Source organism: Amblyomma mixtum, chromosome 9 (genome assembly GCF_055824585.1).
Source record: "Amblyomma mixtum isolate Tamu chromosome 9, ASM5582458v1, whole genome shotgun sequence".
NCBI classification, from domain to species: Eukaryota; Metazoa; Arthropoda; class Arachnida; order Ixodida; family Ixodidae; genus Amblyomma; species Amblyomma mixtum.
The window spans coordinates 60,476,197-60,489,815 of record NC_143020.1 but is presented as its reverse complement, the minus strand read 5'-3'; positions in this window follow the sequence as shown (position 1 = coordinate 60,489,815).

The window sequence follows — 13,619 nt, the reverse complement described above, 5'->3', positions numbered from 1 at the left end:
TTTCTGTGTTTTGCATGTGCCTAAGCATTTAAAATGCCCGCGAAATTATTGTTTTCAGTGGTGTCAGTGTTTGCGAGGTCATGACCACTGTGTCGTCCTTTGGAGAAAGTAAAGCAGGTTATCACCTGCAGAGAACACTGAGCAAGATGTTCTTACTACGAGAGTAGTTATAGGCTCATTTTTTAAAATTGCGGTGGTGGTGTGTGAGAACAAAAGGTTTCACTTGATCCCCCAGAAGCGCCATCTACCTCATCTTCCAGAAGCCGATGCAAGCCATCACACACACCATTCTCCACCCACCGAGGGAAAGGGTCCACTCCTCCCACCAGAAGTCTCCACCGACCAGAGGCACATGAAAGGAGCCCCTGCCTACCCGCACGCACGCGCGCACACACACACACACACACACACTTCCGCTCATCCCATGAACTTCATGTCCATCAGTCTGGTTTTAAAAAAGCATGCTCAATAACTGACTGTCTCGTCGGCGTTGAAAATACGGTCCGAGAAGCATCTGTACACAGACAACTGTCTTGTGGTCTCTTTTTAACTGGAGAAGACCTATGGCATCACACAAGGAGGTCCAGGATGCTTCGCCACCTGGGAGACATAGGCATCTACAGCAAGATGCTGAAATGCTTGAGGGCATGAAGGAAGGAAAGAACTCGGGAGAGGCAGTTGTATCACATTTTATGAGGCTGGGCATGAGGGATCCGCCCCGCCCCTACTTGACTGCCATCTCATCATGCTTGCGCATGCACAGAAGACAGTGCAGCAGACGACGCCACTGCGCCCAGCGTTACTATTGGCTGCGCCGTCGACCATGGACTCCCAGTAGTCCTTGTGAAAGCACGCGACTTCCGGCACACTTTTTGGCGTGCAGCAGCCAGCAGCTCTGATGAGGAGGGCCTCTCCTGAGCTTTCCTTCCTCCATGCTTGAGGGTGTTTCCAGGACAGATAAAACTGCTTAAATGTTACAAATTTTTTGTTTTCTTGAATGTTTTGTATTTATGCACAGATTATTCAGCAGGGCAATAGTGTATTTTTTGTGAAAAAAATCAAACAACGTCGTTACAGAGAGCATTTTCGCGCACAGCGCTATTTTGCAACTGAAATGACGTAAGAATGCAGATATTGAAGCCATGATGGGCGTATTTTGTGCACTAAAGGTAAACGGGAAGAACATGCCACCCTCATTTCCGCCGTTGTAAAGAAGTCGTCTCTTCCTAGAAAATATTTTGAAAACGCCACAAGTCCCAAATGAAGCTATTATCAAAATTTTTTTCTCCGCAATTATAAGGCACATCATCTTCAAATATGCAGAACGGACAAGCATCTAGGTGCTAAAAAGTTTGCAGGCTTTCATTGTTTGTAATGTAGTGAAGTACTAGGAACATTGCCCTAACTCTCAAATTTTTATATATATATACCAGTGTTTTTCGAAAATCAAGGGGAAACCCCCCCCCCCATTTTTTAAAAATTTTTTAAACAAGTGGCTAGAAGGAGACGAAAGAACTTGCTGCGTTATACTGTTTCGAACAGTGCAATATCCAAGCTTTAACCTGTAGCTTCTCGAGCAATGGTAGGAGCACCTAAATGAAGGGATGGAAGCAGCAACCACGCCCTCTGCTTCTTAAATTTTCAATAAATGCCATCGAGGATCCATGCTAAATGCCAAGAGAGACCGTTTCCGTCTGCGGACAAACACCAATCTGTGGCGTAAGCAGGATTCGGTAGCACCTCTGTCACCTGATGCGGGTAACAACTGGGGGTGCGCCCCATAGGAATGCATGTAAATGAAAGTTTTCAATGTAATTTTCTGATGGGGCAGTGCATCTATGAGGTGGTTTTTGTTGAAAAAAAACCAACTACATTGTAGAACAGAATTTTGAAGGGTAAAACAATTTCAAAGCCAATGCATTTCAACATACCAGACAAATACAGCTGGGAGTAATTATACCAGCAACATGCACAGATAGAAACGGTTTCATGCACAGTGACCTGACCCTTTATCTGAACGAAATCACATTACCGGTAAAACAAGAGCATGCATTTTTTAGGTATAATTTCGGGAAAAATTAGTGGACTTGACCTTACTGCCTCAGCGGATTAATCGACGAAAGCTGACTGCCATTAACGGCCGAAAGATCTGGAGCTGCATGTCCGTTTTGATGTTTCACAGGCCACTGTCCAGTTGGGTGTGTCTACGCTCACGTGCATACTCGGCCTTCCGTTTTCGATCTCTGTCTACTGCATTCCCTGCACACTTCACGGACTCGAGGGCCCAGTTCACAGCCTAACCTTAGTGTGTAAGCATTGAATGGCTATGTTTGTGGAGCTTGTCCGCATGATTACGCCCGAAATGAATGGGTGTATGCGAAAAAAAAAATGGTACCATTGGATAGAGCATCAAAAAATCTCGTAAGGGAAATCGGGGGGGGGGGGGGGGGGGGTTTGAGGTGGGTTAATCAATAGAGCCAAAAATGTCCACAAATTGGGCGGGCCATAGCATCAGTGGTGCCAAATTTGAAAACGCCAGAAGTGTGGCACCACGTGACCGGAAGTGTGGATGGAGTCAACGAGTAGCGCCAAATTTGAAAACGAGGCGTGGCGCGAAGTTTGAAAAAACATGCTTACGCATTTCTCCCATGCGGGTGCCGCAGTGATCTCTAACGTTTTTCGCTGTCGAGACCCTCCCCCGGTCGATACCTGAGTGGTTAGGGCGCTCGGCTACTGAGCCGGGAGTACCCGAGTTCGAACCCGACCGCGGCGTCCGGCGAAACGCAAAAGACGCCCGTGTGCTGTCCGATGTCAGTGCAGGTTAAAGACCTCCAGCTGGTCGAAATTATTCGGAAGCCTGCATTACCGCACTTCTTTCACTCCCTCCTTTATCCCTTCCCTTAGGTGCGGTTCGGGTGTCCACCTAGATAAGTGAGACAGATTACGTACTGTGTCATTCCCTGTCCTGAAATTCGTTTTCATTTTTTTGAAGGGAAAGCTTCACTACGCTAGGTAGAGCCAGTTTCACGGTGGACCCAAGTTTCATCCTCAAATTAGGAGCTTCGAAAGCAAAAGAAATGCGCATAACTGGCCGGCTGGGACGGTGGCCACCTCTTTAAGCTAGGTGGCGGTAGTGACAGATGTGCGCTGAATGTGTTGTCATTGACAACGTTGTGGCAGGAACGCGGCCGTCGGCGTTCATTGCCGTTGGCGTTGGACAACGTTCTAGAATCGATGATTTAAGGAAAGGAAGTGCTGTCTGGGTCCAAGGGCGTCCGCAGAATTTTTTGCAGGGGGGGGCCCCTTTGGTTGTTGGCGCCGGAGGGGGGGGGGGGGGGGGGTATATTCGTAGCAAAAAGGTCCTATTTGCGGAGTGAATTTATTTATTCATATATAAATAAAAAATAAGTAAAATACACACATGAAAGAAAAATTACAAACAGCAAATTAAAGCGCGGCTAGGAGAGATACATTAGAGCTTATCAACGAAGAAACAATTAAAACTAATAAAAAATGCAAAAAGATACTATCACTTCGTGGAGAAGTGTGCTCAGTCTTGCTGCATACGGGTTCTCGACTCACCCGGATTGATGACCAGCACACAGCACAATATGTTCACAAACACGCAACTACAGTCACTCACTCACTCAGTCAGTCTTCCTTGAACAGCAACTGTAGGCGCCTCGGATTTTTGTGGGCGAATTGCGTAATTACACGGGTGATAAATTCATTTCAGTGCTGCATTACACGCTCTCGGTGCACACTCATCATACATATTGATTGAAAAAACGGTTGAACGCGTACGTCGAAAACAAAAGATGACTATATATACAACGAAAACTTATTTACAAGATAAATGCACGCTCGCAGCCTCATACACCTCGTTCCATCTTGCTCGCGCATCCGCACAGTCGAGCAACCGCGCACACACTGCTCGCCGCTCGTCGTTTTTTCGTCCGCTGTCTTGGTTGTTCTCAGCTTCGTTGACAACCGGCCACTAAAAACACCGAAGCACAAACACAGAGGCGCGCACACGTGCAAGGGCTTACTTGCCGCAATATCCCCGAATGCGCACTCTGGGGGTGAAAGGAACGCCGCGCGACTTCCGAGGGGAAGGGACACTCGAGACTCGCCACTCCGGTCGGAAAATTTGTTTTTGTGTTGTTATGGGGTTCAGAGCCCCAAAACGACTCAGGCTATGAGGGACGGTGTAGTATGGAGTTCCGGATAATGTCGACCACCTGGGTCTGCTTACCATGCACTGACATCGCACAGTACATGGGCGCTGTTGTGATTTGAGGCCCAGCCAGAGGGGACAGGCGAGCCAGGCAGGCGCGATCGGGCTGCGTTGACCAAAGGCGCTGGTTTTCGGAGAAGACGTAAAGAACGCTGGTGTAGGGCGCCTCTAGAGACTGCGTCGCCGTGAACAAAAGCAGCTAATCCCCTTTGCCGAAGATTCTGAAAGCGGCGCTTCTACCGAACTGCGCTCTCCCGAGGATCGGAGGAGACAGCGAGCGGCGCCGTCTGATCGCCCGCTTGCTACTGAGCACCCCGACAAAGTGGGGGTGGACACGGCTGATTTGTCCTTCCCTCCTGAAGAATTCATCGGTGGCCGGCGTACGAAGGCGAAAACAAGATGTCCTGTGCACTGTCTGCCTCTGTGTCGCTTTCTCTCTAGAGATCAAAGAAACAGACACCCATCTCAAGACGGCTCGAAACACATGCTCGCCGGTGCCGCTGTATGTCTGCAACAGGTCGCCCTTTTGTAGAGCTAACGATGGCGTGGTTTGAAAACGACGGAACGACGCCCGCCCGGACGCGGCATTTCGCAGATGTGACCCAAAGCGTGGAAGCGGGGCTGCTTTCACCCTTTTGGCTGAGCGCACCACCGACCCTGGCGTGCGGCCATCACTCACGGTTCGAGTCAGTGATTTTCCAGGGGGGTGCAGCCGCCCCCCCTTGCCCCCCCCCCTCCGGACGCCCATGTCTGGGTCAGTGGATGCCTGAATCGCGCTTTGAGGTACATGGGGACCCGCCGCGGTGGCCAGTGGCTAAGGTGCTCGTCTACCGAGCCCGAGTAGCCGGGTTCGAAAAGCTGCGGCCGCGTTTCGGTGGAGGTGGAACGCAAAAGGCGCCCGCGTGTGCTGTGCGATGCCAGTGCACGTTAAAGATCTCCAGGTGGTGCTCCACTACGGCACCTCTTTCCTTCTCTATTCTTTCACTCCCACTTTGCTCCCTTCCCTTACGGCGTGGTTCAGGTGTCCACCGAGGTGTGTGAGACAGATACTGCGCCATTTCCTTTCCCCCCCCCCAAAAAAAAAATTAGGGGCACTTTGAGTGCGTAGAGGCAAAAGCGTTTTCCGCACCACTTTGCTCTGTGGCACTGGTGACGCCAGCGCTGGATGACTAATTACTAAGGAGTGACAATTACTGATTAATGGTTAATTACTGGCGGATGACTAAATACTAATTAACTGCTGATGAATGGCGACCACGGAACACCACCACCCCGTTCGGCGCGATGCTTTGCCCTTTGAACGCAGCGCTTTTTGAGGAAAGGAAATGGCGCAGTAATTCTCTCATCTCGGTCGACACCCGACCGCACCTTAGCGGAATGGAGGAAGTGGGAGGACCGCGGCGGCCGCGTTTCGATGGAGGCGAAACGCAAGTGCCGCCCGTGTGCTGTGCGATGTCAGTGCACGTTAAAGATCCCCAGGTGGTCGAAATTATTCCGCTTCCCTTACGGCGCGGTTCAGGTGTCCGCCGAGATATGCGAGACAGATACTGCGCCATTTCCTTTCCTCAAAAACCAATTTACCATTTTAGTGAAAAAAAGGGGCCGTAATGAAGAAAATAAAAATTGTATTTGAGGAAAGGGAGACTGTCGTCGAGACGATGGAGAGGGCGTGGGGGAGGCTCCGGCGGCGGCGAGCGCACCCCGGTGCGCCAGCTGTGCGCCGTGTGACGCCACCCGCTCCTCGCGCATGCGCAGCTTGGCCCTTCCAGAGCTTCGCGTAATGGCTCAGCGACTAGCGTAGTGTTGCTTTCGCAACAAGATTGGCTGTGGTATAGCTCTGGTTAAACCTGGAAGATTGCGAAAGCAACATCTGCGCGTAGCCATATATCGTTGCGTGAGCTAAATTTCGCAGTCTAGCCGTTTCGCCTGCTCTTGCACGACCATACTGCGCATGCGCGACGAGCAAGTGACGTCACGCACAGCTGGCGTGCCTCACCGCGCGCGCTCGCCTTCCTTTCCTTAAAATGATCGGAGTGTAAAACGAACGCGGATGGCGTATGGCTTCAGTGCCGCGTTTCTGGCACAACCTTGTCAATCTCATCACCCTACGTACCTGCAAGCGCGATTCAGGCGTCCACTGACCCAGGGAGCCATTATGCTCACTTCCTTTCCTTAAAATGATAGGAGTGCATTAACGTTGTGCAAAACGTGGTCAACGCCAATGAACACAACGAACGCCGACTGCCTATGCATGGCTTCAGCGCTGCGTTTCTGGCCCAACGTTGTCAATGCCAACGCGTGCAGCGCACACCTGTCACTACCGCCACAGCTTAAAGCAGGTGTCCACGGCGACTAGCGTAGTGTTGCTCTCGCAGCAAAAAATTTTATGACTATATCCGGAACAGTGTGCGGCAATTCTTAAGCAGCCCCCGATTATTTCCCACACGCGGTCTCGACTACTACGCCGACGGCTTTTCCACCAAGAGCGCTTCCCTGGCATTCTCCTCCTAACAACTTTACAATGTTTTACATACGTAAATTAACCGCAACTGCATCGACAAAACAGCTCAGCCACTACATTTACGAAAGGTTCAAGCAGCACTTTTTGGGGGGGATGTCATCGCATCTGTCCCTGAAAGCACTGCAGACTCCAAAAAGGAACAAGGCCGAACTTTTATGTTTACAGGTAAAATAAACTTCCTGAATTGCTCAATACGCATGTAGGTCAGCTCCTTACATAGATTTACAAATTGGAATGACTTCTTCGGGCATTTCCCTCTGCTTTGAAGAAAAAAAAATGGCCTGGCTTAGCTTATTGTTAAGCCTAGGATGCGAAGCATAGTTTTGCGGTCTGGCGAGCCGCCCTCTCCCTGACCGACATCTCGCTGCTCAACTGACTCAACGAGTGCGTCGCCTTTTGCGTGACGTCAGTATATCCTAGCGGTAGGAGCGGGAGTTAGGCCGCCGGCGGAGGCTGCGCGTCCGCAAGCGAGCGCACGAGGCCCCAGCTTTCACAGCTGTTGTGACGTCATATCACGCGGTGCGCCGATGAAGGTCAAGTGGTAGCTACGCGGCCGTGCGCGGCGCAGCAAGGAAGAGCTCGGTTGTGCGAGTAATATGCTTCGCATAAAAAAGATGCCCAGGCTTAGCTTGGTTAAGCCAAGAATGCGTTGCATATTGCGCGGTCTTTTTGCGCGAGGTATTGCTTGGCGGCACTCGATTTTCTCAGCAGCTTTTCCTCCGTGACATATGGATGGATGGAGAGGAGCGCTCCCTTTGAAACGGGGCGGTGGCTCTCGGTGGGAAAAAAAAAAATCCGTTTTTTGTTTGTTTTTTTTTTCGTTTTTTTTTCACGTGGTTTGGTGACGTCACCACGTGACGTGACGTCACGTGGTTTGCTGGCTGCCCGGCCGCGCCCAAGGGCTGAACTGAGTGATTGCAATTTGCTACGCATAAAAACTGATGAAAATTTCATTTTGCACTGGGCATTCAAAGGGGCCCGGACGCTTAAGCTTCGCCTTTTAGAGTGAAACGGACAGTGTGTTGCAGTGCTGCCAGGAAGTCCAGGGAACGTCATCACCTGTTTGTCGCGACGCCTTGCCCCTTGGATAAATCGCTGAGTCGTCCCTTTCAAAACGCGCCGCCCCAAGAAATCATGAACGGGTTGTAGTGAAAATCATGAACACGCTGCCATCGCAACGGTGGGAGACCAGGTGGGCCGCATGGTCCGCCGGGTCTCCAACAAGCGGGGCGGATTACGAAGCAAGGATGCACTGCGGCTTGCCCATGCTTTCGTAACGAGTAGAATCCTCTACTCAACCCCCTACTTGCACCTGCGCAAACATGATGATGACCAACTGGAGGTCATCCACCGGAAAGTCATCAAGCGGGCTCTCGACCTCCCGGTCACCACGTCCAACCAGCGACTTCTGGCCTTGGGCGTGGTGAACACATTTCGGGAGCTTCGAGAGGCCCACTTAGTCAACCAATACACGCGTCTTGCACAGACCACGTCCGGTCGCCGCCTCTTGGACCGGCTACACATCAAACATGACTACCATATTGAGGAAAGGGAGAGAGTGCCAGCACCCTGGAGACGCGCCCTCCGGGTCCGACCCCTTCCCCGCAACATGTCCAGAGAAGACCATAGCGGTCGTCGCCAGGCGCGCGCGGAAGCGTTGGCGCGATACTATGGTAACCAACAACATGTGTATTACGTGGACGTTGCCGGCCCACACCACGGGGTGTGGTACACGGCCGCAGTCGTACACAACACAAACACAGTCAACGGGCTCACTTTCAAAGCCTACAGCGCAACACACGCGGAGGAGATTGCCATTGCTCTTGCTCTCACTACTCCCAAGTCGAAACACATCATCACCGACTCGCGAGGGGCCTGTCGGAACTACGAGTTGGGCTGGGCTCCCCCGCTTGCCTGGCGCATACTGGAATATAGCTGTCGATCTGAAGATCCAACTCCACGCAACCTGATTTGGGCCCCCGGTCACCAGGGACTCCAGGGAAACGAACAGGCCGATCAGGCCGCCCGCGCACTCTCTCCCCGGGCTATCTCCCTGTCCTTGGAAGGGTACTCCCAATCAGACAATCTGGCCATTACATTCAAACAAATCACCGATTACTACAAGGAGGAGCACCGGCGCTACCCGGCCCCTTGTAAGGGTCTGGATCGCGCTGACGAGCGCCTCCTCATCAAAATTCTTACTAACACTGTACTGTGCCCGGCGGTGCTTAAACATTTCAATACATCCTTTGATGGCGCGTGCCAGTTCTGTGGGGAGGTGGCTGACACCTTCCACATGGTTTGGGCGTGTCAGTCAAACCCATCTATCCCCCCCAACCCCAACCCCACCAGAGAGGACTGGGAGGCGGCCCTGCTCGGCTGTCAGGACCTAAAGACCCAAAAGGCCTTGGTTCACCGGACGCGGGCGGCGTTGCTTGCCAATGGGGCCCCGGAATAGGGGCTCCACCTAGTATTGTTAGGGGAAAGGGCCAATAGGGCCTACCCCAATCACCTCTCTGTAAATATTTATTGTATTATAAATGTTTTTCACCACCACCATCGCCACCGGCCGGGCTGCCAGCGTCATGAGCCTCCGGGACATGAACGTTTGAGTGCAGTGGGGCCGTGCGGGGGCCCAAGGACCGACGTGTCCAAAACTCCCTTGTTACAAATAAAGTTTTTGGAATGAAGAAGATGATACAGTACTACCAACGACGACGAAGCGCTAGCGCCGAGGTGAAGAAGAAGAAGTCCGTAGAAGGCTCGTGCTGGAGAACTGCCGCTTGTGTGCCGGTCCCTCGCCTCGCTGGTTCCCGGACTTCTTGCGCCAGGGTCTTTATCGCTGGTGCTTCAACGTGTCAATAAACCGCTCTACATTTGGTGGAGGTTGCGGCGGTCACCTTTCCCCATCACCGTGGACCTTCGCAGTCGCACCATCCCGATGTCCAAGGCAGGTCAGCAGCCCCCCAGTCAACAGCCAGCCCCCCCGCCGGAGCCAGTCATCTGCTCCGGTGCCGTCCGGCAGCGGGACCCAGCTGTTTTCAGCGGCCACAGCGACCAGGATGTGGAAGATTGGCTGGAGTCGTATGAACGGGTGAGCCGCCATAACAACTGGGACGACCGCGTCAAAGTCACCAATGTGATTTTCTACCTCAGCGACGTTGCGAACCTGTGGTTCCGTAACCACGAGGCCGACATTCCCACCTGGGCCGTTCTGAAGAGCACACTCGCGGAGGTTTTCGGTCGTCCCGCCGTGCGGAAACTGCGCGCTGAGCAAAGCTTGCGTGTCCGAGCTCAGCACACTAACGAGACTTTTACGAGCTACATTGAGGATGTAGTGGACCTTTGTAAGCGTGTTGACCCGGCTATGACCGAGGCTGACAAGATAAAGCATATCCTGAAAGGCATCGACGACGACGCCTTTCAGATGTTGTTGGCGAAGAGCCCCACCACCGTTGCCTCGGTGTACACCCTGTGCCAAGGTTTCGACGAGTTGCGGAAACAACGCCTTTGTGCTCGTCGCTCTCCCCCACCTGCCGACTCCATCTCCGGCCTGGGCATCAACAACGACTTACTCGCTACCATCAAAGACTTCGTGCGGGACGAGGTCGCCAGGCAACTCTCGCTCCTTTCTCACCAACACTCGTCACCGCCCGTCCTCAGTCCTGAGATCCGGCACGCCATCACGCAGGAGGTCGCCGATGCACTTCCTTGTCTTCGGCAACCGGCACCCTTGGCTCCCCAGGCCGGTCTTTTCCCAATCCAGCCCAACCCTGTTGCCGCCCCGCTGAGCTACGATCCTGCAGTAACCGTGCCGCCTGCGCCCGCACCTGTGCCTCTCACCTATGCCGACGCTGTCAGAAGACCACCGCGGCAGCAGGCCTATGCATACGCTCCTCCTGCGGTGTCTGCGCCTGCTGCTCCACGACACCGTTTCGTGCCCGCTGCCTACAATCCTTGGCGCACGGCTGATAACAGACCTATCTGCTACGCCTGCGGTATTCCAGGCCACGTCGCGCGCCTCTGTCGACGTACTATGCCTGCGCCTCTGCACCCCCTGCCGGACTACCCCGGTACGGATCGCACCTTCCGCCCACCTTTCGAACCACCCCATCGGGGCACCACGCCTGATCGCGCGCTTGGTCGCCAGCCCTACGTTTCCCACCGCTCGCCCTTCCCTCGCCGCCGCTCCTTGTCGCCCATGAGGCGTCGCACCGCCACCGCCGATTCGGAAAACTAGCAGCCGCAGTTCCTGGGGCACGAACTGCGCTCTCATCGCCCTGCTCAAGTCCTCGCCTTTCACCGCCGAATCTTCTTGACGTGTTTGTAGACGGCGTCCCGACACTTGCGCTTGTGGACACCGGGGCCACCGTTTCTGTTATTAACGAAAACTTCTGCCGTTCACTTCGAAAAGTTACCACCCCATCTTCTGGACTCTCCCTCCGTACAGCTAGCGCCGAGCCCGTTGTTCCTTCTGCCGCTTGCACAGCACGCGTCGTCATCGCCGATGTTTTATATGTTGTCGAATTTTTAGTCCTCCGTGCAAGCTCCCATGACGTCATCCTTGGCTGGGACTTTCTATCCCGCCATAGCGCCGTCATTGACTGTGCCCGTGCGCAGGTCGTCTTTTCTTCGCTTTGTGATGCACTCTTCGACGAACCTCCGATTCGCTGTGATGATAAGCTTGTTGTTGCCGAGGACACCGATATTCCCCCTGAGAGTGCTGTGCTCGTCCCTGTGTGCGCCGCTTCTGTTTCTGACGCCACCGTTCTCTTCAAGCCTTCCCCCCTCCTTGCCTCTCGCCGACTTCTCTCTCTTCCTTTCGCCGTCATCGACATTCACCACGGTGCTGCCGCAATCCTCGTCTCTAACACCTCATTCTCTGCGTTTCCCCTGCTTCGTGGCGAGTGCCTTGGTCATTTTGAACCCGCTGACTTCATCTCTTCCTTCGACACCGATGTGCCCTCCTCCAGTCTTGACCTCGCTGCCTCACCCCACGTCGCGCTACTCCCGATCACCCACTGCCTTCGGACATTTTCGACCGCTCTATTGATCCTGCCCTCGACACAGCTCAACACGCGCAGCTTCTTGTCCTGCTCGACCAGTTTCGCTCATCGTTTGACCACCAGTCCTCTTCTTTGGGCCGTGCGACCACTGTCGAGCACCACATTGAAACCGGTACCCATACTCCTCTCCGTCAGCGCCCCTACCGTGTGTCACTTCCTGAACGCCGTCTCATCGCTGAGCAAGTGGACGATATGCTACAACGCGGCGTTATTCAGCCATCTGCAAGTCCTTGGTCCTCCCCAGTTGTCCTGGTCAAAAAGAAGGATGGCTCGATCGATACGATTTTGCGTGGACTATCGCCGGCTCAACAAAATTACGCGCAAAGACGTCTACCCGCTACCCCGTATTGACGACGCCCTTGACTGCTTGCAAGGCGCCGAGTTCTTCTCCTCTCTGGATCTCCGTTCCGGCTATTGGCAAGTCCCGATGTCTGAGTCCGACCGTCCTAAAACGGCATTCGTTACCCCTGACGGCCTATACGAATTCACCGTAATGCCATTCGGTCTGTGTAACGCTCCCGCCACGTTCGAACGAATGATGGACAACATCTTGCGCGGCCTCAAGTGGAACATTTGTCTCTGCTATTTAGATGATGTTGTTGTGTTTTCGCCCGATTTTCCGACGCATCTCCAGCGCTTGCGCCAGATATTGAGCTGCCTCACCCGTGCTGGCCTCCAACTTAACCTCAAGAAATGTCACTTTGGCGCCCGGCAACTGACAATACTCGGCCACCTCGTATCCAAAGATGGCGTCCTACCTGATCCTGACAAACTCCGTGCTGTGGCTGACTTCCCTAAACCGATCTCTACGAAACAGCTGCGCCGATTTGTGGGCCTCTGCTCCTATTTTCGGCGCTTTGTCCCTAATTTCGCCTCTATCGTCGCGCCCCTTACGAAACTCCTCAATGGTCCCGCCGACCTGTCTACGTGGGACTCTGCCTGCGATGAAGCTTTTGCTGCGCTCCGTCGCCTTCTTACTTCACCCCCTATTCTTCGGCACTATGACCCCAGTGCTCCTACTGAGGTGCACACCGACGCAAGCGGAATTGGCCTCGGTGCTGTCCTGGCCCAGCGCAAGCCCGAATTTTCTGAATACGTTGTTGCGTACGCCAGCCGTGCTCTCACCAAAGCCGAGTCGAACTACACCGTGACTGAAAAGGAGCGCCTGGCCGTAGTGTGGGCTCTCACGAAATTTCGCCCATACTTATATGGCCGCCCGTTCACCGTCGTTACTGATCACCACGCCTTGTGCTGGTTGGCCTCCCTCAAAGATCCCTCAGGACGCCTTGGCCGCTGGGCGCTCCGTCTTCAGGAATTCGATATTACCGTAGTCTACCGGTCGGGCCGCAAGCACTCCGACGTTGACGCCTTGTCACGCTCGCCACTGCCCTCTCCTGCGCCTTCTTCCCCCTTATCTGATTCCCTACTCGCAGCGCTCACTACTACGGACATGCCCAATCAACAACGCCAGGATCCATGGATTTCATCCTTGCTCGATGTCCTTCGTGCACACTCTACGTCCTCCTTCCCTCGGGCCCTTCGTCGCCAAGCTTCCCATTTTGCCATCCGCGACGATCTCCTATACCGCCGCAACTATCGTCCGGACGGCCGAAAGTGGCTCCTCGTGATTCCCCGACACCTTCGGTCTGAGATCTGTGCGCACTACCATGCCGACCCTCAGAGCGCTCACGCTGGATCGCTAAAAACCTACGAGCGCCTACGGCAGAGGTACTACTGGCGGGGCATGTAAACTTCGTTCGTCGCTACGTTCGCTCTTGCACAGCCTGTCAGCAGC